At 44.8% G+C, this 25129-nt stretch overlaps 1 protein-coding gene across 4 annotated transcripts in view; it reads left to right on the plus strand.

Moving 5' to 3' along the window:
* LOC119443696 (RNA-binding protein 12) overlaps positions 1-25129 on the plus strand; it is a 77245-nt gene that overhangs the window by 13048 nt on the left and 39068 nt on the right. For 2 of the 4 annotated variants that reach the window (XM_049663187.1, XM_049663186.1), the window contains exon 2: positions 5046-5081. The exons of 1 other annotated variant lie outside the window; for it this stretch is intronic. The gene's annotated coding sequence lies outside the window, so the exon portion shown is untranslated. Of the gene's footprint in view, positions 1-5045; positions 5082-22561; positions 22599-25129 lie in introns of all 4 variants that reach the window. One more of the 4 variants, XM_049663188.1, reaches the window with a different exon arrangement.

Here is a 25129-nt window from a genome sequence, read left to right on the forward strand (position 1 = left end):
AAACGTCCTAAACACAGGCAGCATTAATTTTAATCCAAACAATAATTAAATTCTCAATTTTAAAACAAGTATGGGCCGCCGAGGGTGAGCACAGATCTCCCTTCATCAAAAGCTTCATTAAACTCCTTTAGCGGAAAGGCGACCTTGTGACACCAAGTGCAGCTCCCTCGAGATAAAGATGATAGAGTTAAAAGGGTTTTTTGGGTATGCATGTGATAGGGGTATCAAGCTCTTGCCAAGTGCATTTATGAATGCACAGTAGAGGTAGCTGTGTGTAACTGAATGGTACGATAGGTTTTGTATTTTTGTCAGCTACATAGTTCATTACAAAGGTTTTACACAGCAACAGCCTTTGTTTGAAAGCCGGGCTGAATTTCCCTTAAAGCATCTGATGAGCTCAAGCTGCTATAATTTTGCGCTGTAGTGTATTGGATTCTTAGCTTCAATAAGCGCTAGAGCAGTTCACACTCATCTGTATTGCAATACGAAGGAATCGAGTTATGTCTTGGCATGCACGCTTAATGGTGTAGGTTATGGTGTGGCCTCTTGCGGAATTGAACTGCAAGAGGTTTGATGTTTAACATTGTGCATTGTTTTCTTAGTAACATAAGTTGTGCAGCTTCTCCTTATGCACACCATTTGGCCAGTTGCATGATACATGTGCATACAACTCCTGCAGAAATATAAAAGGGCACACTCGGCATTCCATAAGAGAACAAGGTCACATGGAAAATTATGCACCACAATTCCTGGACAGACCAGTTTTGATATGTTCTTAACTGAAGTGTTTCCAACCGGGAATGTAAAGCATTACCCCTTCTCTCTCCCTCGGAATTTCTAGGGTGCTGCAGACTTTCACATATTAGAGAAGAAAATTTTTTGGACTGCATGTCTGCGAAAAGCTGAAGCAAACACTGAAGCTTCTCATTACTTTTTTCGTGGTATGAGAGAGTTTGGCTTAGTGTAGTGCTGTAATAGAATCGTGAACTATATGTCTGACGGAAGCAGTAAATGTTATGCTGTGTTAAGCATAACATTCTGATATAGTTCATGGGTTGAGTAACTGTTCATGTTCTTTTAAAAAAATATGCACAACTACGTTCATGGTTGTGTTGCTGTCAAAAGGTTTATGCCAGCAGATTAGTGGAGTACCATCTGCAGTCTCGTAAGCTTTGGCTAAACAGTGTTAAAGGATGCACCCCTGCTGCTGCTCCTTGTCGACTAAATTCTCCGAGTAAAAATATAAGCTATATATAAACTGTTGTTGCAGCACTGGTAAAGTACATCAGCAACAAAGCCCAGCTGAATTGTATTTAGAATGCCGCTGTGGAGTTGCAAAGTTCTTGCACACTTTTTCCAGCTTTAAATAGAAAGCATTTTTTGCTCGTCGCAACACTGTAGTCAGTGTGTCTGCTGTGCCGGAAGAAAACAAACAAAAAAGAGAAACCAAGAGGGAGGAGTAGATGAACTCATTTCATTGTTCAGGCACAATAACAGTTGGCAAACAGGGGAATCCTCAGCATATAGCCAATGTTCTGACACGGGGACTTCAGCAGATTATAGTTTCTTAGAGGACAGAATTTTGACACTATATTTCAGTGTACCCGGTGGTGCACCGACGGAGGGGGGGGAGGTCGGGTGTCGTAACCCCTTCCTGAGGCCGAGTTAAACACCCCCCATGCATCCAGCCCCACCAGTCCAACGTGTACCTTCAGTGCTCTGTTCACATTGTCATTACAATTCAGGAGGTGGCTTGAGGTCGAATTTTCCTGATTAACAAAACACTCTGTCACTGTCTTGTATTTATTCATTCACTCTTAAATTTGAGTAGCACAGGATGCATTAATTTTGAATGTACGAGAAATGCTCTCCAAAAACTGCATTGCGACATGTGTGACTACACCAATTTTTTTCGTTGCTTTCGCAACATATGTGAAGAAATTAGGCGCAGTTCTGCACTGCTGCATTCACGCGCACAACCACATACGCATACACTCAAGAACACCCCCCACATAGGGTGCTTCTTGAGTGTATGCGTGCGTGGGTGTATGCATGAATGCGGGAGTGCAAATTTGCGCCTAATTACTTCACTATGGCAAGTTGCTAACTAGCCCAAACAGCAAGTTCTACTAAGCAACATGTGAAATGGCCTTCACACTGATTGGTGTGGAAGTGCAGGCATTGTGCGAAGCTTATTGTGGCCACGGAGGAAGAATATTTAGGAGTAGAAACTCCCGTCAGCGCGGGCGCTCGCGTGCGACCAGATAACGTCACATTAGTATGCGCCGACGGGGGCGCATGCAGTGGCGGCGCCTTGCGGCACGTCATGCAAGCGGCAGCGAAAAAAAAAAGCCGCTACCCGGTGGATCGGTGGTGCCGCTCGGGCGCGTTCTCTTCGGCGGCGCCCGTGTCTCCCGCGCTCAAAGTAGACAACACAGGCGTTCGGCGTTCGCTTCAGCGTGCACGCCGTAGCGTTGTTTTTGTGGGCCTTTAAGTCAAACAGTAACTGTTCTTGTCGGTGTCTGTTCGAGGGCCGTAATACTAACAGCGCTGATACGTGCAGTGTACCCTTGTTCAGAAATTGCTAGCCTAAGATGGGATGCAGGTGGGATGCGTGAGTGCCCTCAGTAGAAGTTGTGAGGCGCGTGGCCGAACGGGAGCAACGCGCACGGCCGCGAACGAGAGAAACACACGTGACCGGTTGCCTTGGCAACCAAGACGGCGGTAATTTCTTTCTCAGCCGCCAGGTGCCGCCAGCATGATAGTGGCTCCGCGGGCTTGTGACATTATCTGGTCGCCGCAACTGGCGGAGTTTCCACTCCTAAAGGTTTCTTGCTCCGTGATTGTGGCAGATGTGGCACGGTGATCACAGTGCTTCGCATTATTTGGTTAATGCAGTCAATCTAGCTCTTGGAAGTCGCTGAGCACAGGTTCAGTTCCTGGAAGGTTGCCTTGACAGATTTGTATGCAATTGCAGCACGCTGACTTCGTTCAGGTGTGTTTTTGTGTGCCTTATTTCCTGTTGAGCAAGCCGCTTTGCACTTTGTTGCCACTGTTCTACCATCACATAGGTTACAGTGACAATTGAAATGAAATGTGCTTCACAGCATGTGACATAGCTCACTTGTTGTATTATGCCCTCAATTTGTTCGTGCCATGCTGCACTTGCGTAAAATGAACTCGTGTGGTACTGTGCCCAGCATTGTCTATAACTGGCGCAGAAAGTGCAGCCAAATTAAAGTTTAAGATTAGTTAGGCGACTGATCTCATACTGCAGCACTTCATGATATTAAAATCAACATCACTGTCTCCTAGGCTGTTTGCAACATTTCCTTTCTACATTTTTTGTGAGGACTGCTGATGTCATTGATCAGGATGCTTGTGTGGAGCAGCCGAATTGTTTGCCTACTAGGCTTAGATTCTTCACTCTCCCATGTGCGCTGTCGTGAGAAGTTAGTGCAAAGTTATATCATCTAATAGATCAATGGGGCATTGGTACGTGGTAAACCATGCACCTCAAGGCATATAGGTGGCACTGTAGCAACTGTAGGATGTTAGATACTTACCATTAAGCATGGCCACTCTAAAGTTGTCATCTCCGCATTGCTGCTTGCAGTGCTGTGACTTCTAAGTCTGCTTCAGGGTAAATTGGAAATGGCTTGCTATATCTATAGTGACGGTGATTCCAACTTTGAGGTAATTATTGGCCATACTTGCAGCGATAAGGATGACCACAATTCTGACAGCAACACTGTGTAGCACATGCATGGGGAATAAGTTTTGTGGCAGCTAACTTTTATGCCCGTTCACATCATAAGTTAGCCCACGTGATCTGTTGTGAGCTCATGTGATGATTAGCTGCATTTGCTGTGGTGGGGAACGTTGCTCACTACACCTTTTGGCATTAATATTAAAGTGAACCGAGGGCCAGTCACAATAAACAATGCTATCATATCTTGATGCCTTGGAACACCCTTTGATTTTTTGTTGTTGAAGTGTCACGGAGTTGGGACACTTGCAGACCCATATACAGCAAAACCTAAAGTCATATCTAGCAGAAGAAAACTACACTGACTGGTGGAATGGCTTATCCAAAGACTGCATTGTATGCCTGCATGCCCACTAAAAGCAAGGTGAGAGGTTTTATTCTGAAGGGCGCTGCCGAAAGCTCTTGTTTCATGTAAGGTGACTGAATTGGCTGAGCTCACTCTGCAGAATGGGCACTAGCCTCATGCTGTAGCTCAGTGAAAGCACACACGCCAGAAAAATTGGCGCTGTGAAAAAGGTAAGCGGCAAAATTTTGGGTCACTGGCCAAAACTGCACTTTGCAGAACACTTTTCCATCTGTAGTAGTCTGCTGATTGAGAAAGCTGACTGATGCTCCTTATTTAAAAAGGATGTGGTGAGTAGCTACGGCGTAAGTGGGCTGTAAATGCGTTATATTCAAATTCATATGTGTTTAGCTATTCTTGACCATACAAAGTGTCGTTATAGTGTAAGCAGATGGATGTGAATTGGGTTCTAATTTAGTGTAATTGTTGGTAAAGTAAAAGTGTATTGTCACGAGGACACTTGTGGCAAAGTAAAATTTCATGCCATGCTTCCGTCAAATATGAGTTAGGCTATAAGTGGCATGCTCACGAGTTAGCTCTTCAAATTGTGCAGTGAGTGAAATGCAAAACAAAACTTGAGGCTGCTTTTAGCACTAAGAGCAGTGGTGTGTGTTCAGCAGCCCTGTCAAGTTATACTCTTAAAGGATATCTTCATGTCATGGTGAGCAGTTGAGCTGACAATGCTACGGCTGATAACAGAAAAAGTTGTCAGCGAGTATTCTTAGCTCTTGTTTCTAAGACTAAGAATCCTTGGAAGGAAGCCTTTTATTGTGACTTATATGGGCCAATTTTTGACTGAAATCTAATCTTGCCTGTCGAAGCAGCTTTGATTCACTGCTTCACAGCTGCAGTCATGCCTGAAAGTACTGTGCTTCATTGCTGGGTGCTTCATTGCTGGGTGCTGGGGCTGACAATTGCTTCATTCTGCTGCAGCTATCTGGTCTACTGGAGCAACTTCGACATCCGTTGGTATGCACCTGTATTTTTTATATTGCTGTCCCTTTAACACTTCGAAGGTGAGCTGAACACGCAACATTTTTATGCCTTGGGCCATGTGGGGCACCAAGATTGTGTTGCGAGCTGGAAATGATTCCCCACAAGCATTACACTCAGTAAAAGTGCAGATTTTACTTTTTTGACAACAGTCGCACATTAAGGTGTTACTTTCAGGCGGTGATGAACATTGTACCAGTGCTAATTTGAATATAGTTGTTTATTAACTGCGGCAGTATCGGAATAGAACCTGCCATCACATGAGCTAAACACATGTGCGCCCTCACTCACTCACATTTCTCTCTCTCAAAGGAGAAAATATAGATAGAACAAACAGCTCTCGCACCCGCTTAGTCAAAGAAACATGCTACATGCAATCTGCAAACATACAAGGAAGTTCACACAAACTTGCAAATCTATGCAGATAATGCATAATGCACAGTTAGTGCATGACCTGTGACAATTGCAAGTTGCCTGTGTAAGCATGAAATTGCTAACAAGGAAAATTATGACCATAAACTGAGATGAAAAAACACCAAAGCACACAAGATGTCACTGGCATGACAAAGTTGTTATGAAGTTGCTGTGAGACAAAGATTGTCACTCATCACTGTTTACAAATGAGGTCACTGTCCATAAAAAAATTGTGCAAGGCTTTTACAGCTTCTCTGAATTTATAAGGAGAGGACCAGGGGGTCTGAGTAATTTCTTTAGAATAAGGGCCGACTAAGACAAGGCGGTCACGAAGTGTCTCCCAATGTTGGTTGAATTGTGGGCATTTGATATGTTCAACAGAAGCTTCAGGGGTGCCACAATGTACACACTCTGAGGAGTCTCTTTTGTATATTATATATTAAGCATAGGTGTTATGCAATACCAGTACTTGTCAGTAGATAAGATTGGGTATATGCCTTTGTATTTCTTAAATGTGTTTTGGCATACTTCGAGCACACATGAAACAAAAATGTGGTCCTGTGATATCTGAGTGCAGTGAAACCATTTCAGCACTCTGTGGCAAGTTGTAGTTATGAAGGAAACCTGGAAGGAAAGTTTTGCTGCGTGTTTCTTTGAATCGAAAGGCAATGACAAAACAAGTGCCTGCATGGTGAGGTCTTCAGGGCCTATAGATTTTATATAGTACTGTACTTTTACCTGGCATGTTCTGGCTAATATATCTGTGGCCTGCATAGCTGTGCTTATAACACATAAAAAGGTTAATGATTTCACATAATAATCTTCTCCATTTATTCAATACCCTATGGTAGTTGAGTGAGTCATGATATATGGCTGCAAGTGCCGAGGTGGAATGCTATTGCACTGTCCCTTTCATCAAGGACCATCTTGTTATTTATCTGAAGTTTTTCCACTGGACTCTAGATATCTTAAAAGTTTGATATCGAAAATACCAGAAAAAAAGGCAACGAGGCAACAGTGCTTGCACTCACTTCTAACTGGTGGCAGCACGCTGGCCGAACCAGACGCCGGGCCGGGCTTCCTGCTTATTTTCCACCTTTCGATCAATCACAGTGCACGCACTTGTTGGGCTGCTGTCTGCCACTTCGTTGTGGCCTGACGCGGCAGCGGTGAGCTGGGAGTTGGTATTTTTTTTTCTTCATTTAAGGCGCTGTCAGCGTCACATCAATGTGGTCACAGCGTTTTACCTTGTACAAGATGATTGGCACTTTTGAGCAAGCTTGATCAGTCCATGCGCTGCGCCCAAAAGAAGGCAGCATGCGAGCCCACAGCGTTTCAGCGAGATCATGACTTGACAAGGACGCTTGCTTCATGCTCGCACGACGGTGAGGCGTAAATGCCACGTCACTCGTGGGTGTCTCCTAAAAGCCCGATTTTGTGCTCTTCCAGTTTTGCTTTTCGAAGATAATTTGTCCAAAATTCATTACGATGCAGGAAGTAGTAGTGTCGGCTTTCTGGATGTCTGAAAACGGTTATGCTCGGATGACTGATCAATCTTCTTGGCACCGAGCCCGTAACATAGTTGCCCTAGACGCCGATGTCTCCGGTGCCGATACAGGCGGAAGTGACCCAAAATATTACAAACGGTGTTTTGGAAATGCTCCACGTCGTCCATGCGCAGCCAGTGGGATTTTATTTTTGCAATTTACTGTACAGGGTTTACTGTACGCTGGAAATTGTAGGGTGCCATCTAGAGAGTGTCTTTGTCACAGACCCCATGAATGAAGTGCAGATGCCGAACCAAATTCTAAAGCTGATTTATCAGCTTCCGAAAATAATCCCACGAAAGCAAGGACAATTAAGAATGGGCCCTCTAGTGCGCCAGCGAACGCCGGTTGCTGTCCAAAGACCGTGTCAGAGCCCAGAGTTGTCAAAACAGAACAAAATATATTCTTCACATAAGACACACACACTTGCACACTTAGGCTAGACACAACACAATACAAATGAGATGGGTATTAACAAACACAAAAAAACAATTCACGACAAGCACTAAAAGCCCAACACGTAAATTATAAAATGAATAGGAACACTAAGTGTCCAATCGTATTCACCCGTGTTGGTCTTGTCAGACGATCTCGGTGTAGTTCGGGGCAAATCTCGAAGAAGGAAATACTTCCGGAAATGCAGGCGCTCGATGAACTCGTCGACTAGCTTGCCGGGGAATCCCCTTCTTTCGCAGACGCTTGGTCTTCATGTTACATCACTTGTGCGGACTGAACTCCTGATTCTCGCACGGCAGTTATATAGCTTCCACAGGCGTTCTCGAACATTCCTATCGGAGTCGTGATTCGGTAGCATGGCCAAAGCCTGGGAATCTTCTAGTCTTTTCTCACACCTTCGACCACCACCGTCGGAGCGTCGTCGAGGGGGGGTGATGACTCATCTCATTGGTGCACGCTCATGCTGTAGCAATCTCTCTCGACTCGCCGGGTGAAAAGGTGTCTCGGCGCCCACGTGTGCTCTCTCTCTCTCTTCAGTTAACGTCGCTTCGTCGATGCTCTTCTAGACGTCTAGGCGCCATTCACGTTGCTGTGTGAGGCGTATGCGCTCTCCCCCTCTGTTGAAGTTGCCGCGGGGCCGGCGGGGTTCTTTCGCTGGCTTGCGTGACAGGCGGCGCGCACTTGGATTACGCGCTCTTTTGTGACAGTCTTATTGTAATAATTTTTCAAATTGGTTCTCTGTTAGAGGAGATTAGAGAAATTGAAATATCACGCCGTTTGCCTTGACTAGCGTCTCCAAGCAACATTTATTCTCTGCCTTCTCCCATAAGAGAGCCTAGGGATCGCGTCACGTTTACATGACGAGCCTCGCCTCCATTTTTTTCTTCTAGTCTTTATTGTGCAGTGCACTCCCTGCAATGAATGGTCTGCCCATAGGCACCGACTACGGGGGCGCTCTGGGGCTCGAGCCCCCTCCGGAGTTTTCCCGGGAGGGCACAGCCCTCCCCCCCCTTCCCCCCTCCCGCGATCTGTAGCAAGCCCCTCCCCTGAAGTGTCATTACCAGATTTCTGTTACCCACATAATTTGAGGGTTCTTTTGCGTTGCCTCTACCTTTTCACTTTTGTTGTGGCTAAATAAAGCTTACAGCATCATTGTTGGTGCGGACGTGCATGGCTTTAATTTACACTTTCGCTTTATTTTGGCAAATCCTGACAATAGGAGGACAAATGCATTATACGCACCAGTGGCGCTACCTCATCCGTGTTTCCTCACTTCAACATTTTTTTTTTAATTTCCGCTGAGAACTCTATACACAAACACAATATATTTAAATATATGCACAGGACAAAGACTATTTTTTAAAGAGAAGGAGGTAGCCAACTAAATGGATAGCCTATGCCTAGAGAATGAATATGTTGATATATGTTCGCGTCACTTTTTTGACCCTGAACAAAACCTGCAGACTTCAGTCACCCCTTCGGCAGAGTCTTCTATCAACGGCATGTGAAAAGCACGAGTGATATGTCTCGATATTGATTTTCTTTCCAGTAGGCAATGGTAACGACTGGCGACAAAAAAAAAGCTCTTCTAATTATTTACAACATTTACGCATTAGGGATGGAAACATCGCCTCTTGCATGCAGAGGCCATAAATACGGGTGTTTTAGCAAACACTTAAAAACAATTTTTAAAGGTGGCGTGGGGGGTCGATAGCACAATTCTAGTTCATGAGCTGGTCTACTCGAAGAGGCAGACATTACTTGCACAAAAAATTGAAATGCATAATCGACTAATAAACAAAAATTCACCAATTAGGTTTTTAACATATTAACTGATGGCCGATTTGCAATTTACAAATTCTAGCTGTGGAGTTCGCAAGGCGGGATGCACCAGGAACTAATTCTCAGGATGGCACCAGTTTCGAGATATTAATTCCCGAACATTGCGGAGACATGCAATGGCGTTCCAGTTACCTTTGTGCTAAATGGCCGTGGTTGCTTAGTGGCTATGGTGTCGCACTGCGAAGCATGAGGTCGCGGGTTCAAATCACGGCCACGGCGGCTGCATTTTAAGGGGGCGAAATGCTAGAACACCTGTATACTTAGATTTAGGTGCACCTTAAAGAACCCCAAATGGTCTAAATTATCCCATATCCCAGAGTCCTCCACTACGGCGTTAATCGTCGTTTTGGCACGTAAAACCCCATGATTTGTATATCGATCTATTCATACTTTTGTGCTTCGATGCATAAAACGACATTTTGTTAAGAAAGTGACTGGCACTCCAATGCTTCCGCAAAGTTAGAGAATTAATATCTCGACACTGGTGCCAGCCTGAGAATTAGTTCCAAGTGGATCGAAACTCCATGCGTGTCTAGAATTTGTAAATTGCAACATGGGCCATAAGGTAATTGATTAATTTTCTTAATTCGTCCATTATGTATTTCATTTTTTGTGCAAGTAATGTCCGCCTCTTTGAGTAGACGAGCTAGTGAACTAGAATTGTGCTATCTGCCATAGGCAACCTTAAAAAATTTTTGAAAGTGTTCGCTGAAACACCTTGTATATAGAATTCACTCAGTAGCTGAAATGATGCCAAGCCGGATTCACTTGAAATCACAATAAATAGAAGTCATGCGCAGCAGTGCTTATACTCGAACTCAAATTACTAAAAAAAAAAAGAGTGCAGTTTGGCCGAGAAGGCGAAAGTATTAGTGATAGCGAAGTAGAAGACAATTACACGAAGGAAGGTTCTTACCATGTAAATCCGTGTAAGGGCTGCAACCCCAACTTCAATCAATCAATAAATCAATCAAATCTTTATTTCCAGCATTTTGTTGCAATTTGTTGGGGGTCCTTCAGGCGAAAAGCTGTGTAAACAGCTTGAAAGTGCCTGAAGGCCCTTTATGACAGCACTACAGACAGCGTACAACAAAGTACATAAAGTATATAAGCGTACATGGGTTGTATTAATCAAAATATATTAGATATCGGTTTGTGCACAACAGTGGTCATTTGACAGAGTTATTTAAAAGTAAAAAGTAGAAAAACAACGCAACTTCATCTCATAATGAAAACTAGAGTAAATACCATAAGTATACCAAGAAAGATAGCGATACATTAACAAAAGTTTACTAGATCTGCGCGCTTGTTTTCTTGCACAGGCGTCTTGGATCATTGGAAAACAAAAAATGCCTTCTCATTTCTTTCCGGGTTAAGGCATGAACGTCAATACCTTCGTTTTCATATTTATTGAAAAGAGAAGGGACATTCTCCTAGTTGGTGATGTCTTTTTTGTATTCCTTGACTGTGCACTGTTTTACCAGAACATACTGCTCAGAACATTGGTACACATATTCTGACCCTCAAAATTTTTCTTTTAACCCTTTATGGTCCAGTGTTGCCCACAGGCAAGATAACAAACTTTTGGCCATAAACAAAGTTTATGGCCAAATGCCTTCGGTTAACACTGCATGACAGGCAGCAAGTGTCATTTGTTGGCTTAGAGCAGGAAAACAGGATGAGAAAATATTTTGGCACGCAACCCTCTTTCTTTTGAAAAACACGGTCAGATGAGACACCGATGAAAGATCTCTGCCTGCAGTGGTGTCACGCACATGATGTCAAGCAAATGAAATGTACACCTATGGTTAGCACAACGACAGCTGTCTGTACAAATACCAAACAAAGCCATGGATGGCTTGGGGTGAAGCCCGCTTCAAGTTTTCTTCCTGGTTCTTTCCCCCTATTGCTGAAAAAGTTTCAGAAATTTTTTTTTCGTTATACTTATTATCAGTGTGTTTTGCACATTTAGATAGGAAATGAAAATTTTTTTCTTGACATTTATATGTGCCGTCTTTAAAGGGTTAGACATCTCGCAAGTCGCATACGTCTGGCAACTTTGCTTTCATGTTATTGTTATGTATTAACACCACTAGAGCACTGATAAAAGTGCTTGTGGCTAATGATAACACAATTTGCCTGAACCAAGCCATGCCAAACTCAATTGTAGCTTACCATTGAAAGGCCACCTTTTTTTCATCCTGATGTCATTAATAGAAGTGAACATAACACCAACTATGACTTTCTGCAAATAGTACACTGGGCCTTGCAGTGGCTGCCAAGGCCACCTTTTGGCACATAAGAATAAACATGTATGTTGGTTTTCAATATCTAACTAGGTGTTGGCTTGCCAACACATTTCACACTTTTCTGATTGTGACGTGCCTTATGCATATTATCCGGAGTTATATATGCTTTTATTGAAGAACTTCAGCTTGTAGGGCATCAGGAATAGCTGCACAGATGGAAAAGCAATGCATTTTCCGCCACCTGTTATGTGATTTCAGTTTCAGCATGTACATATTCTACCTCTCATAGTAATGCGAACCTGCAGGATTTTACTGTTAAGCCTTCAGCAACATACGAGGGTGGTCTGAAAAGTTCTCAGGCTCAATAAGACTCACGTGAGCTAGAACTTGCAGCACTCATGTGCATGGTCATACAAGTCTCTGCAAGTCTCAGATGAAACGCCATCTAGTGCCGATTAACACGGTATAAAGTTCTTTGTAAAAGAAGGTTTATCTCCGAATGAAATTCACCAAAGGTTTGTTAAAGTTTACAAGCAAGATTCACCTTTATACTCCACAGTCAAGAAATGGGCTGCTGGGAAGCGGGGGAGAGAGAGGATTGAAGATGACCCGCGCGAAGGGCGCCCAAAAAGTGCAACAACTCCTGAATTGATTTACCGTGTGCACGATATGGCTTTGGAAGACAGGAGAGTGAAGTTGCGCAAAATTGCCGAGGCTGTTGGCATCTCAGTGGAACGTGTAGGTCACATTTTACATAACGAACTACACGTAAACAAGCTCTGTGCAAGATGGGTGCCGCGCATCCTTACTTCTGAGCAAAAACGCAACCGCATGACGATGTCACAGCATGCTTTGGAGCTGTATAACTAAAATCCAGCAGACTTTTTGCGCAGATTTATAACAATGTATGAAACTTGGATTCACCATTACACACCGGAATCGAAACAAAGAAAGCCAAAGAAAGCCAAGTCAGTTCCCTCCGCAGGAAAGGTGATGGCCTCTGTTTTTTGGGACGCTGAAGGCATTCTGCTTGTGGATTATCTTGAAAAGGGTAAAACCATAACTGGGGAGTATTATTCTGACCTTTTAACTTAATTGGATCAGAAAATTCATGAGAGAAGACGAGGTTTGCAGAAGAAGAAAATCATCTTTCATCAAGACAATGCACCGGGGCACAAAGGGCGTCTTGCATTGGCTAAATTGCACGATTTGAAGTACGAATTGTTGGAGCACCCACCCTATTCTCCTGACTTGGCCTTGTTGGACTACCACCTGTTCCCAAAACTCAAATCTTTCTTGGTGGGCAACGTTTTTCATCAAATGGAGAAGCGATTGCTGCTGTGGATAAGTATTTTTCAGAACTTCCACAAAGTCATTTTAAGGACGGAATCCTGGCTCTGGAACATCGATGGACCAAGTATGTAGAGTTGAGAGGAGACTATGTTGAAAAATAAAAATAATTTTGAAGGTCCAAAACGCTTTTTCTACATCAGGCCGAGAACTTCTCAGACCACCCTCGTATGGGTCACTTGCTGTGTGTGTTCTCATGTGATTCTCATTTGTGCACTCGCTCCAAACAAAGCAGGGACAGAGGCACAGCTTGATGCAGTGAACTTTATAGGGTGTACAAGCTTCATTGCAGAAGTCCGAGACTACTACTACTGCTAAGCATTTGGGAGTATGTTTTCAGGTTTCTATGGCTGCCTTTCACTAGTCAAAAGCGAATAATTGGAATGAGGCATATGAAATGCTCTACGAAATGGATGCCTAATCTGATGTCCAGTCAAAAGGAGAAAAGCAACTGTACCTAGGAACCGCCCTGCTATAGTTGTTTAGCGGAGAGTGAGCAGATGGATGATGGTGTAACAGTAATACTGGGGCCATCAATCCATTGGAGTTTGCATTCGTCAAATTGTGCCAGATGGAATCTAAAGCAAGAATTAGGATGGGTGATAAATCAATTGAACCTATTGCTTGTCATTGAACTTGGGGCCATCACCCTTGGTTGTGGCATGCACATTTTATAGATGATTACAGTAGACTACGAGTGGCTTGTAAATAATTAAGCACATGTACATAATCTTGGAAGGTGCCAATATAACCGCTGATTTTATTTGTTACGGCGCTAGTGGATATGTTTTGCATGCAAGTACTTACTGTAAAATTCCGTGCAAGTGCCTCCACCCGTGCAAGAGCCCCCCCCTAACTGCACTGCTAATTTCAAATTTCCGCACCGTTCCTGGAAAGCCCCCTTCCCCCCCCCCCACTCCACACCAACACTGGCCTGCCACATCCAGTCCACGAAAATAATGGAAAATTCGGCAAATCGCACCGGTGCGCATCAGGATGCCCCGATGAGCTATTTCATCGAACCATGGTCGCATTTGGGCGCCCCAGTTGGCACACATGCGCATCGAGGCGAACTGTGGCTGGCAGTCTGTACTTCATGGACTGCTGGCCGACAGCGAGATCTGCCTCTCACACGGCACAGAGGATTTCCCTGCGGCACAGCAACGTGACCACTCGGTGACAGAGGAGTGGTCGCGGCTACGCTCTGGCGTGGCGGCAGCTTCACCGCTGCTAATCACTCGCCACCGATATCGTCGCTAGGCCTTTTCCAGTTCACTTTGAATCTGTAGCAGACGGCGCTTCAGAATGAACCGCCGATGCTCCCAAGCAGCAAGGTTTTGTTACCTTCGTTGCCGCTTTACCCTCTCTTCGCAATAATTTCACACGATGAAGTAAACATGCTGATATTTGCGGCGCCACCAGCTGCGATGCGAGCATGGCTGAGCCGCGGTTCGCTGTCTGCCGTCGGTAGCCATGCACAGCAGCTGAGCTTGACTTGTATCGGAATTCTCATTAGTGCTAAATGTTTCACCGTGGACATGGTTTTTAATAAAGTGAACATTACGCGTTAATTCACTCTAGCGGACATAATTTTGCCTGGAATAGAAGCTGCATGACCAATGTTCGTTTCGCCGGCTGCGGTGACGCGTCGGTGCAATGCGCTCTTTCTGTAGTTCTTTCGGTGGTTTTAGGAGTGATAAACACCAGTAATAAATATTTGGCTTAATCAAGTTCATGGTCAATAAAATGTTAATGCCATTCCCACTGCGCTTCTTTTCTTTTGGCGGGAAAATTTTGTCGTTGCCAACTTCAATTTCGGTGCCGTTCTGGGATAGCGCCCCCCCCCTCTAACTTTGCCGGTAATTTCGACTTGCTTGAGGGGGGGGGGGTCACTTGCTCGGAATTTTACGGTAAGCAAGTCCCTGAGTGATTTCTCAAGACAGCAGTGGCTCTTGGGTTGGTCGTTCTCTATTTTAATATGGTTTAGGCTGCACAAAAACCAATAAACCCAATAGGTGTTTGTTTTCAGGAAAATCGATTAACCTTGTGAAGAATGTTTTAAATATGGTGGTTAATCGCACATAAATTTCAGTGCTTTAAAACTGTTGCAGCAAAGATCTTGTGACAAAATAGCTGGGAATATCGTTTTGTTAAAATATATTCCCAAATCTTTACTGGGTCGTGAAGCGAGATGCGTAGTTGTTACTGTAGTGGCTTTTTCTTCCTAGCAAGATTATGGTGCAGAACCCTTGACTGTACCACAGAAAGTGCGTGAGTCACACACTAAGACACCATCCGCATTTATTATCTCGACTGCACTTAAGTAGTAACAAACAGTTAAGCACTCTTTCAAAATTATCTTCTAAGCTAGAAAAAACGCGTGCCGGAATTATTACTTGTGTGGTTTATAGGGCATTAAAATATAGCACCAACACTTATATCAGTATAAACTATACACAGGCATAGAATGTTGGATCAGAAGTTTGACAAATTAAGAATGCACGGCTCCAGCTTCATTGCTAGGAACAGCGCTGTAATTGCAAGCATGAATTATCACTGGGCCTTTTGGTGGGGCTCCTTTAGCAGTCGTGGGGCTGCAGTGCTGAAAAGTGACAACAGCACCTCTCGCTCACTCTCCGATTCAAACATTACATGGGCACTAGTGGGAAAGGTTATTCTTCGACTGTACAGTGCATGTAATTTGCATCTTATACACAACACAGAAATGCTGTAGTCCTGGTTGGGTGGGGCATTTGAGATTTTATCCTTTAAGATAATTTAATCTAACTGCTTCCATTAGACTCGTAAAGTGTTCTTTGAAAATGATTGCCATTAATTTCGAAATAATAGGTTGATTATTAGAGGAGAAAATGAGTTAATGTTTCATTTTTTTTATGTATGGCACAAAGTAAAAAGCCAGAAGAAAGGAGAAGACAGAAAAAAAAAACATATTGGCGCTCTTTCGGTCTTCTCATTTTTCCTTGGGTTTTTTTACTTTGTGCCACAGTTTGTCGAGATTAGCTATGCACCAACTCACCCAAAATAGTACTCTGCTAAACTGCATTTTATTTTTTTAAATTTCGTGCCGGAACCCCAACACCAGTCTGCAGTGTGACGTCATGGATATCAAAGTATTTTTTGTAATTGGACTGCGTTGACGGAGTAAAATTTCCTAAAACATGCCATGTTCAGCTCTTGGCTACTTTAGAACACACTGTAGTTAATTTTTACTGATAGATAATTAACTAGACCCTAGCAGATGACGTCAAAATCTGATGTCACAGTGAGCTGATGTGGGAACTTCAAGGCGGTGTTGCCACCCGTCTTTACTTTTGTAGCGAAAGCTACACTGGCCGCTTTCTCGCTGTTTCACTGTGGCCGGTGGCAGCACCGCGAGCTGAGCCGTTGCCTAGCAACTGCCGCAGCTGGCAGAGTTTCTTTCTTTATGGTCTGACCACCCTGCGGCGTCTGACCACGTCGCAAGCGGCATCTGACATGCATCTTTCGCTCGGCGAACTGCTTCACTTGAGAGGGTCCAGAATGCTAAGCACGCGAAGCTAGCGTCGGAGACTGAGGAAGAGCTTGCTGTTCGGCTCACAAAACACTTGGACTTGTCAGCTTATAATTTATGCCTGGCTTATATCGATAAGTATACCTAAGTATAATAATTACAACTAAATCAAAGGCTAAGCAAGTGAAACCAAGACTTAACCAGGCTAAACCAAGCTTTCGCTTTGCAAATCCAGGGTTAGCTGAGCTAAGCCGCAGCAATTTTTTTGTGCGTTGTCTGGCTTGTGAAGCGTCGTCTTGCGGTAATAGTGATGTTTTTGGTATTGTACAAAGGTAATTTACTAATACAGGAGAAGCCATTTTTCTCTATTGTCCCTTTAAAACCTCATGCATTTGCAGGGATTTCTCACCCTGCTGCTAGTCTAGGCCTTTAGGTTGCTTAAGGGGAGAGGCGGGCCAAAAAACGGCGATTTTCAATAAAGAAATAGGTTTTGTGTTTTTAGTTGTTTCAGCAACATTGATCTCTCCTATTTCACATAGGAAGAAATTAGAGCCAGGAATGATCGGGAAAAGTATAATAAACTCGATTAAAGCACTCGAGGTGGCAAGAAAAGGCACAGATACGACACATTTTCAAGCGCGCGATGCGTCAAACCGCAGTTTCGCACGCCATTGGGCCCGTGCAAGGTGGTAGGCCTAAGCTTTTTCTGTCCAAAGTTAGCTTTGCTGCATCACAATCTCCCCGGGAAGTAATAATAATAATTAACAGAAGAAATCAACTTTTATAACTTTCAATCACATTTTTCTCAACTTCATATTTTGGGCAAAACAAGGCATTTGTGTACATTTTATGTACTTATTGTGGTCCAATCAAGACCTCATTTGATGGGCGTAATTTTTAGGATATGTAGAATGCACTTATCTAGGATTTATTGCAGTCACTTTATTTTTTTAAGGATGAAAATTTTTAATGTACTCGGGCATCAGCCACTGAATATGAAGCACCAGATACGAAATTCTCTTAAAATGTTGGCTGTAAAGGGAATCACATTATCTTACTTATTAGCACTCAGTGGAGTGTTAGGGATAAGAAAAATAATTTTGCACTGCTCTATCATGCTAACTGCTAAGTCCAGCAGCTGCACAAACCTGCACTGATTCTCACTTATGCATGGCACTTAGGACATGAAAGCATCGAGATATCCTAAAACTAAAGGTAGATTTCGAATGAAGAGATCAAGCTATATAAGTGGTAGAATTTTCATTCGCCCAGCATCATTATTTAAAAAGAAATGTTTCTGAGGAGCATCTCCCCTTAAGGACTTAGTACTTTTATTAGCATGTTGTCTATTAAAGTGTAAACATGCATGCTTTTTCACTGTTACTTTTTCATCATTCTACAAGTTGCATTGTGCAGGACTTGAGCTTTGTCAAATGAGCTAAAACCATTGTCCCCACACCACCCACATGCTATGTCCACTTGTGTTGACACACACAAACAAGGGACAAAGTTCAACATAACAAGGGATCCCTTCAATATAAACATGAACAATTGTAGTTTCTTCAGTAAGCACAGTGCAGCATGTGTTTTATACTTTGGCTTTTCACTTGATGTACAAAGGATGTGGGTAATCCTGTGCTTTCATCATAGAGAAAGCATGGCATAACATTCTTGCTGCTTCATTTAAACAGTCTGTAGCCAACTTGATGGTGATTACACATATACAGTTTCTCGGGGGGCTCAATATTTACTCTACTCAGCTGCTACATTAGTGACAGCCGGTCAGTCGGACCAAGAGTGCCATTGCATCATGTTTAACAGCAAGCTCAGATACTACAGCTGAGATGGTACGTTAATAAAGCATCATGATGCAGCTGCAGGTCTTATGTACCCCGAGCAACAGCGAAGCTTATATTTAAAGATAAATGCATGTTGTGTTGATAATATGGATGCACATTTTTGCAAATGTGCACCTTTGGATGATTTTATGCAGAACTTGTTGGCCGTTACTATCCATCGATGCTCAAAACAGGCATCAAAGGGTATAGGTTGCATACAGCCCTTTGCTGTTATTGTTAGTCACAGGTCATGGTAGATCTCGCTCACTCTGCTGCTGAGTCCAACATAAATGCATCAGCTTTGTTTATTCTCTCCACTTCAGCAGTAGTTAGCAGTTTGGAACCTCTCAAAATTGGTTTTATCAAACGTGTGGTCAATGTTGCCTGAAGCAGCAAGCAGTGTATAACTTTAATAGCACGTTAGATTTACGTCAAGTGTTCCGGCTAGGAGTTTTGAGCGCACTGTGGCGCAACCTAGTCGCGAGCAAAAGTTGGCTGGGTAGTTGTGATGACAGGTTCTTTTCTTTTAATGGTCTAGACGGTTCTCTGAGGCAGACCCTCCGAGAACCTAATTGAGGACAAAGCCGTTTGTTGGAGAACTCACACACAAAACGTTTAATGTAACTAAAGCAAAATGAAACTCATCAAAATAAACACTCAAAGAAAAACTCATAATACGAAACACATGGAGCTAGAACGCTAACGATAGCAGGCAAGTTTGGTCAGGCCGTGAGTGTGTGGGCGCACAACAGTCTCGACGCGGAGAAGCGGAGATGAGACGATTCAAGAAGTGGCGTTGATCTCACCAAAGGTCGGTGCGTTAGACTGTTGAACGGACGATCAGAGCGCGACAGCTCTGGCTTGGAGAGGGAGGTAGGCGGCTTGGCGGCACGGGCAGACGGCAGCGGCGGCGTTCTGTTCAGGCAGTTGGCCGTGGAACTCGGGCCCGTAGCCCGACTGCTCACGTTCTGCCCACGGGCACAGAAGTCTGCCGGCCTCGGGCAGTAGTTCACGATCGGGTAGAGTGGCGACGCCCAGGAACGGGTTGGCAGGAGGCCCCGGTCGCTACTTTACAATTGCTAGTAGGTACAGCGGGTACGTGGCACTGCGTGTCACGGGACTTCCGCTTAACACGTGTATGTGTCATGGCAATCGTGGAGCTCCTAGGTGCTAGGGATATAATCGCTTAGGGACTTTTGAGGCACTGGTCTGGGCGTCCGCACGGCGCCTGCTAGTTACTGAGCGTGGCTCTCTTATCTCCTGGACCGGGCGCAGCGACCTTGCCAAGCGCAGCTCCTACGTGCGTAGGGAGCGAATTGTTTAGGGCGTGTTGAATGTCTGGCGGTGTCTAGCCCACGTCAGCCGTGCTTTATTATTGTAGCGTTCTAGTGACAGAAATCTTTGCAGTAGTGGTGGTGTGGCAGCCACCACGGTGGCTCATTCAGCTAAGGTGTTGCGCTGCTGAGCACGGGATCGCGGGATCGAATTCCGGCCGCGGCGGCCGCATTTTGATGGAGGCGAAATGCAAAAATGCCCGTGTGCTTGCGTTGTAGCGCACGTTAAAGAGACCCAGGTGGTCAAAATAATCCGGAGGCCTCCACTACGGCATGCCTCATAATCAGAACAGGTTTTGGCACGTAAAACCCCAGAAAGAAAAAGAAGTGGTGGTGTGGCATGATGGCTTTGATCTTGGCGAACTGTGGTGGTGCAAACAAGCAGATACTACTCGCGTTTGTGCCCTGGTCGGTGCCGGGTGCTGATGCGAAGCGGCAGTTGTTGGGGTGTTGCTACGTGCGGCACCGGGGCACAAACGCGAGCAGCTATCCGCTTGTTTACACCACCACAGTTCACCGAGATCAAAAGCAGTCATGCCACACTACCACTACTGCAAGGAATTCCGCCACTAGAACAAACGCTACAATAATAAAGTGCGGCCGGCGTGGCCCAGACACTGCCAGACATTCAATGCAACCTACACGATTTGCTCCCTACACGATTTGCTCCCTACGGACGTAGGAGCTGCGCTCGGCAAGGTCGCTGCGCCCAGTCCTGGAGATAAGAGAGCCACGCTCAGCGAGACCAGTGCCTCAAAAGTCCCTAAGCGATTACGTCCCTACGCACCTTAGGGAGCTCCACGATTGCCATGACAGCGGAAGTCGCGTGACCCGCAATGCCACGCCCCGGTCGGGTGAAGTCCTGATGGCTCGGGTCTGGAACTTGACGATCCATCTTCAACTCCTGGTCCGGTGGCCGACCTTCTCCTGGCGTCGCTTCCTGGAACTCTCCCCCTCTTCCGCCAGCGCGCCTCACTTTTCTGCCCCTCTGGCCAATTCGTCTTTTGCTCATTGGCTGTTGAAGCTCCATGGTTTCTTCTGATTTGATTGACTTTTTCTTTTGGTTTCTTTTCTCGCGCCACGTGTCCACGTGTAGGACACTCTTCGACGTTGTCGTTTTCGACCAGCACAGAATTCGCCTCGGTGAGCGCACTACTTGTCGTCTGCTTCTTGTCGTCTCCAACCACCGCACTGTGTCACGCACTCCACACACCACAGTAGTACAGAAAAGACACTGCCCCATAGAGTTCTCTGGTCCCCAAAGTTATCTGCGCAGTTTTTCGGACTCGGCAAATGCTTGAAATGTACACATACCCTTGTGTGCTGCCGCCTGTAACTCTGGTCATAGAAAGCAGGCGGATCCGGCGACTACGGCGAGCAACGCTGCTGTCCCCAAGCTTCACCACCGTTTTGTTGCGTTGTGAGTTGTCATGAACAAGAGGGTTGTGAGTTGTCATGAACAAGAGGGCCACAATCCCGATGCGGCATCGGCTTACCGGCGCTCGGGCTGGTGCCGAAACGTATGCGAGCATCGGATGCACTGTTGGAATGCAGCGCGCAGCTGCACTAAACACTCATGGAAAAAGCTTCAGATTTCGTGCACCACTGCACCCAGCAACAGCCGCGGCAGGGATAGCTGCAGCAGCTGCTTGCTGCTTGTGCGGCTGCTCCTGATTCACTTCAAAAGTGTGTGATAAAGTTTTGTGTAAAAGGACTCCCCGAGGCCAGAGAACATCTAAACCAATGCAGTTTCAGGGCGCATTTAACATAAGGCAACACAACAAAATATTGAGTTAATTGCGTGCCATAGTGAAACTAGCTGTCCGCACGCGAAAGTGTGAACTGCCATCGTGCACTGACAAGATTTTAAGAATTTTAAAGGCAAATGAATATTACACGCAATTGCCATGCACCCTCGAAACGTATTTGTGCAATTTATTGATCGTGTGTCAACGGGCAAGGCACGGCGGGGACCCAAGGCAGCCCGAATGCGGCCAGCCGTCATCGTTCGACCTTTAATCCTTGACGACATTTATTTCAGATTACTTGATCATATTGGCTCTCTTAAGAGCAAGCAGTTAGTGCATTCATTATCGCTAATCATGCCTTATGGAATGTACGTGGTTCTCAACGTCGTATGACATTGGCTGCACTGGCAAGTTGCAGCGCGCTGAAACGATCCCTTGAATCTCTTGCACGTCGTAAACGTACTTGGCGTTGTGGAGTATCTTCTTGCCTTTTTGAATAGTGCCTGGCATGAACGAGTTTGCCGCGCCTGAAATTTGGCGAAATTTATAACGCAGGAAAACCGAAAGCCGTTGCTTCATTGTGCTCCTGTGCTTTCAGCAGCAGACGTCGACTTATTGTACTACTTGAAACCAATGAACGAAACAAATGTAAACTTCGTAGGGGGGCGCTATTTAGCTGTGTTTTTGCTGTGCCATTTGGGCATCACATCACGCCTTTTAAAAGCCAACTTGTGTTTCATTCCTGCCTTTACATCACTGACTCGTGCTAATGTCGCCCATGTAGGGCATGGGCCGGCTCAAATTTTCTTACAATTAATGTAAATCTTGTGCTAGCGGCGATTTTCATACGTTTTAGCAGCCTGTTCCGCTTATTGTTTTTGCGCCTTATGATAAGGGAATAGCGTGACGTCACGAAAATGCAACGGCGCTACTCTCAAGTTTAGCGTATTCAACAATTTAGGCAAACTCCATTGGGCGTGAGTTTTGTTGCAAGGCAAGTTTAGTACCAGGTGGTAATTTTGCAAAGTTTCCTGGATGATTGTCCAAAATAGGTAGAAAGACTGAGTATCGGCGTGTTCAGCTGCTCTTTGTGTGATGTTGCGTGGTTTCCGTGCATAGCAGCATTACATTCTGAACTAACCCATGTGTATCGCTGTTCTCGTGTAGGATCACCATTTCACGATATCGGCGAATATAAATACTGGTATGGATTCGCTGCTAGTTTTGTCTTTGGTGTAAGAACTAATGCACTACAGTTCACGTCGTAAAAATACGCTTTGTAAGCAGGAATGAAGCACAGATAAGCTGTACGAAGCACCGGTAATTTGGCGTAACGTTCAAATAGTGTGTTTTAACTTTGACATGATGGTTAACTTTTGCTCTGGTACTCTCGATTCTGTGGTCTACCGAGCACAATACAAACACTATACATGTCTGACACCACGCTTTGAGAACGTGGCGTCCTGCAGGAATCGAGTAAATGAACACAACTATAGCGTGAAAAAAGTTGCATACCCAAACTATGTACGCCAATAGCGTAATGTAAGTAATCGTGAAGATGCTTAACGAAATGAGTTCTGCTTTTCCTAGACGGAAATCATTTTAGTAGAAGAAAATCTACATTACGTCTGATCGCGACACAGTGCAGAAAAGCGGAGTAATGCGGATTTCTCGACAATCTGGCTTCATAGTTGAAGAAAAATTCATACTTTTACCGGATTCAAATTGGGCGCTACCACTGCACTTTGATAGCGATGTAGTGACAGATTACCAGAACGCTAGCACGTGGCAGCGCAGGATGCAGTTCAATTGGAGCACAAAAAGCTGAAGAAATCTAATAAGTAAACGATTTCTACAAAAGCAAGTAACGTCTATGCTTTTTCGCTTAGTGTACGGGACATTTTCATTATATTGTATTGAAATGATAAAAACAAATGCATGAACAAAACGGAGTTTTAGAGCAGTACGCATAATTATGGAGCTGCCTCAACTTTTCGCTTTGCGGACGCATACCCTTTGGATACTAAAGTGTTGTTGATAGAGCGAGGTGCTCACCTGCTCCCAACTACCTTGCGTAACAGCCGGATTGACACTTTGATAAAAGTCACACAGGATGCACATATTTTATTCATGATTCTGCTCGTGGTGCGGCGATAAATTACTGCTCGTAATCATGTCCAAATGAAATTTGTTTACGACGCGCTTCAAACTTTTGTCCAGCCGCCGAAATAGTCATTTACTGGTGCCAAGCAAGCGTACGGCTAAGTAGCAGACTACGGCGCGCTCATTTGCGCCTATCTTCCACATTTTTTAGTTAAAAGCGCTGCCTCTGCGAACGGGCATATTGACGGCCGGTCTTGCATAGAGCAAGTGTATCCTTGCGACCAATTTAAGTAGCGCTTACCTACCTTCCTCAGTGCTTCTCTCTCGTTTAATTCAGAACACTGTAGCTTTCGCAAATCTGACCTGAATCTACTGCGATTTACACTTCATTGATTACATGGTTTAGCCACCTATTTCGTGTTTTTACTATAGAAACACACTGAACCATTGTAGCATTGAACGCTTACACTCTTGCGCATCGCACAGACTGTTGCTACATTTAGCCAAATAAATACTGGGGACTTACTGTGTTAAACGGCCCATTTTTCTTCCTAAACACAGTGCCCGTCAAGTTCGACACCGCGACGTGCGACTTCGAAATTGGTCTCTTCGCGCTTTTGTGTCTCCGGGAACTGTCGTGATAAAGGGTTTTGAATACAGGCTAAAGCCCTACCAAAGGCAGCGAACCACTGCGGTTGGGCCTTTTGGGTGGGCATTCACCAGTCGCAGATGGCACTCGGGTGGAATCTGTCTCATCTGCTACGACAAACGCATAGGCGGGCACCCGTTGTGATCTAAGCACTGTAGTCCTTCATTTGTTGCTCGGCAATGTCGTCATTCGACGAGTAAACGAAGAGCCGCATGGAGTTTTTCAAGCATACAACGATGAGCTACTCATAAACCGTGTTACGATTTGCCTATGCACGCACACCGCCACGAAGAAATGGTCTAGCGTATGCTCTTTCGAAAGCACACACATAACAATACTGCGCCGATATTTTGATGCGTGGCAACGACGCCCCATCGGGTGTCTTCATCAACCATGTGCCCCTACGGGACGGCTTGTTCATCGGGCTGGTTCAGGATGTATGTAAGTCTATGTACATGAAACCAATAAGACGCAGTCATCCAGGCACTTTGCTTTCGTGGACACTTGACATTTGACCCGGAGTAGCCGGGGACACGCGATATCGGTTTCTCGTTTGCGGCGTTCCACTACCAAACTGCCTCCTTGAAGCCTCAATATCACAGAGCGGTACTTCGATGACAAACTTGACGGCGATTAGTTAGTTACGGTGTACACACATGTGCACGTGACTTGCTCTCGCTGGTTCTGTCCAGTAGTGGCAAAGAAAATGCAGATATTGAGCTGTGGGTTAACTGAACACTATCACGGTTATAAAGTTCCGCTGGTGCTCCGTTACGTCTTGACCCGCTGGAAACCGTTTGCGTGTAGAAGTGACACTTATATTGAGCGCACTGCACCCTGACTAAAACGTGTAACCTTGTTTTTGAGGTAGCTAGCTGTAAAACGAGGTAATATCCCCAAATCACGCATGTTGATCGATTGACGCTCATTTGCTTAACTGCCAACGTTTACATGCCCTGCGGTGCAGTTATACAAGATTAAAC

The sequence above is a fragment of the Dermacentor silvarum genome, chromosome 3 (assembly GCF_013339745.2).
Source record: "Dermacentor silvarum isolate Dsil-2018 chromosome 3, BIME_Dsil_1.4, whole genome shotgun sequence".
NCBI lineage: Eukaryota > Metazoa > Arthropoda > Arachnida > Ixodida > Ixodidae > Dermacentor > Dermacentor silvarum.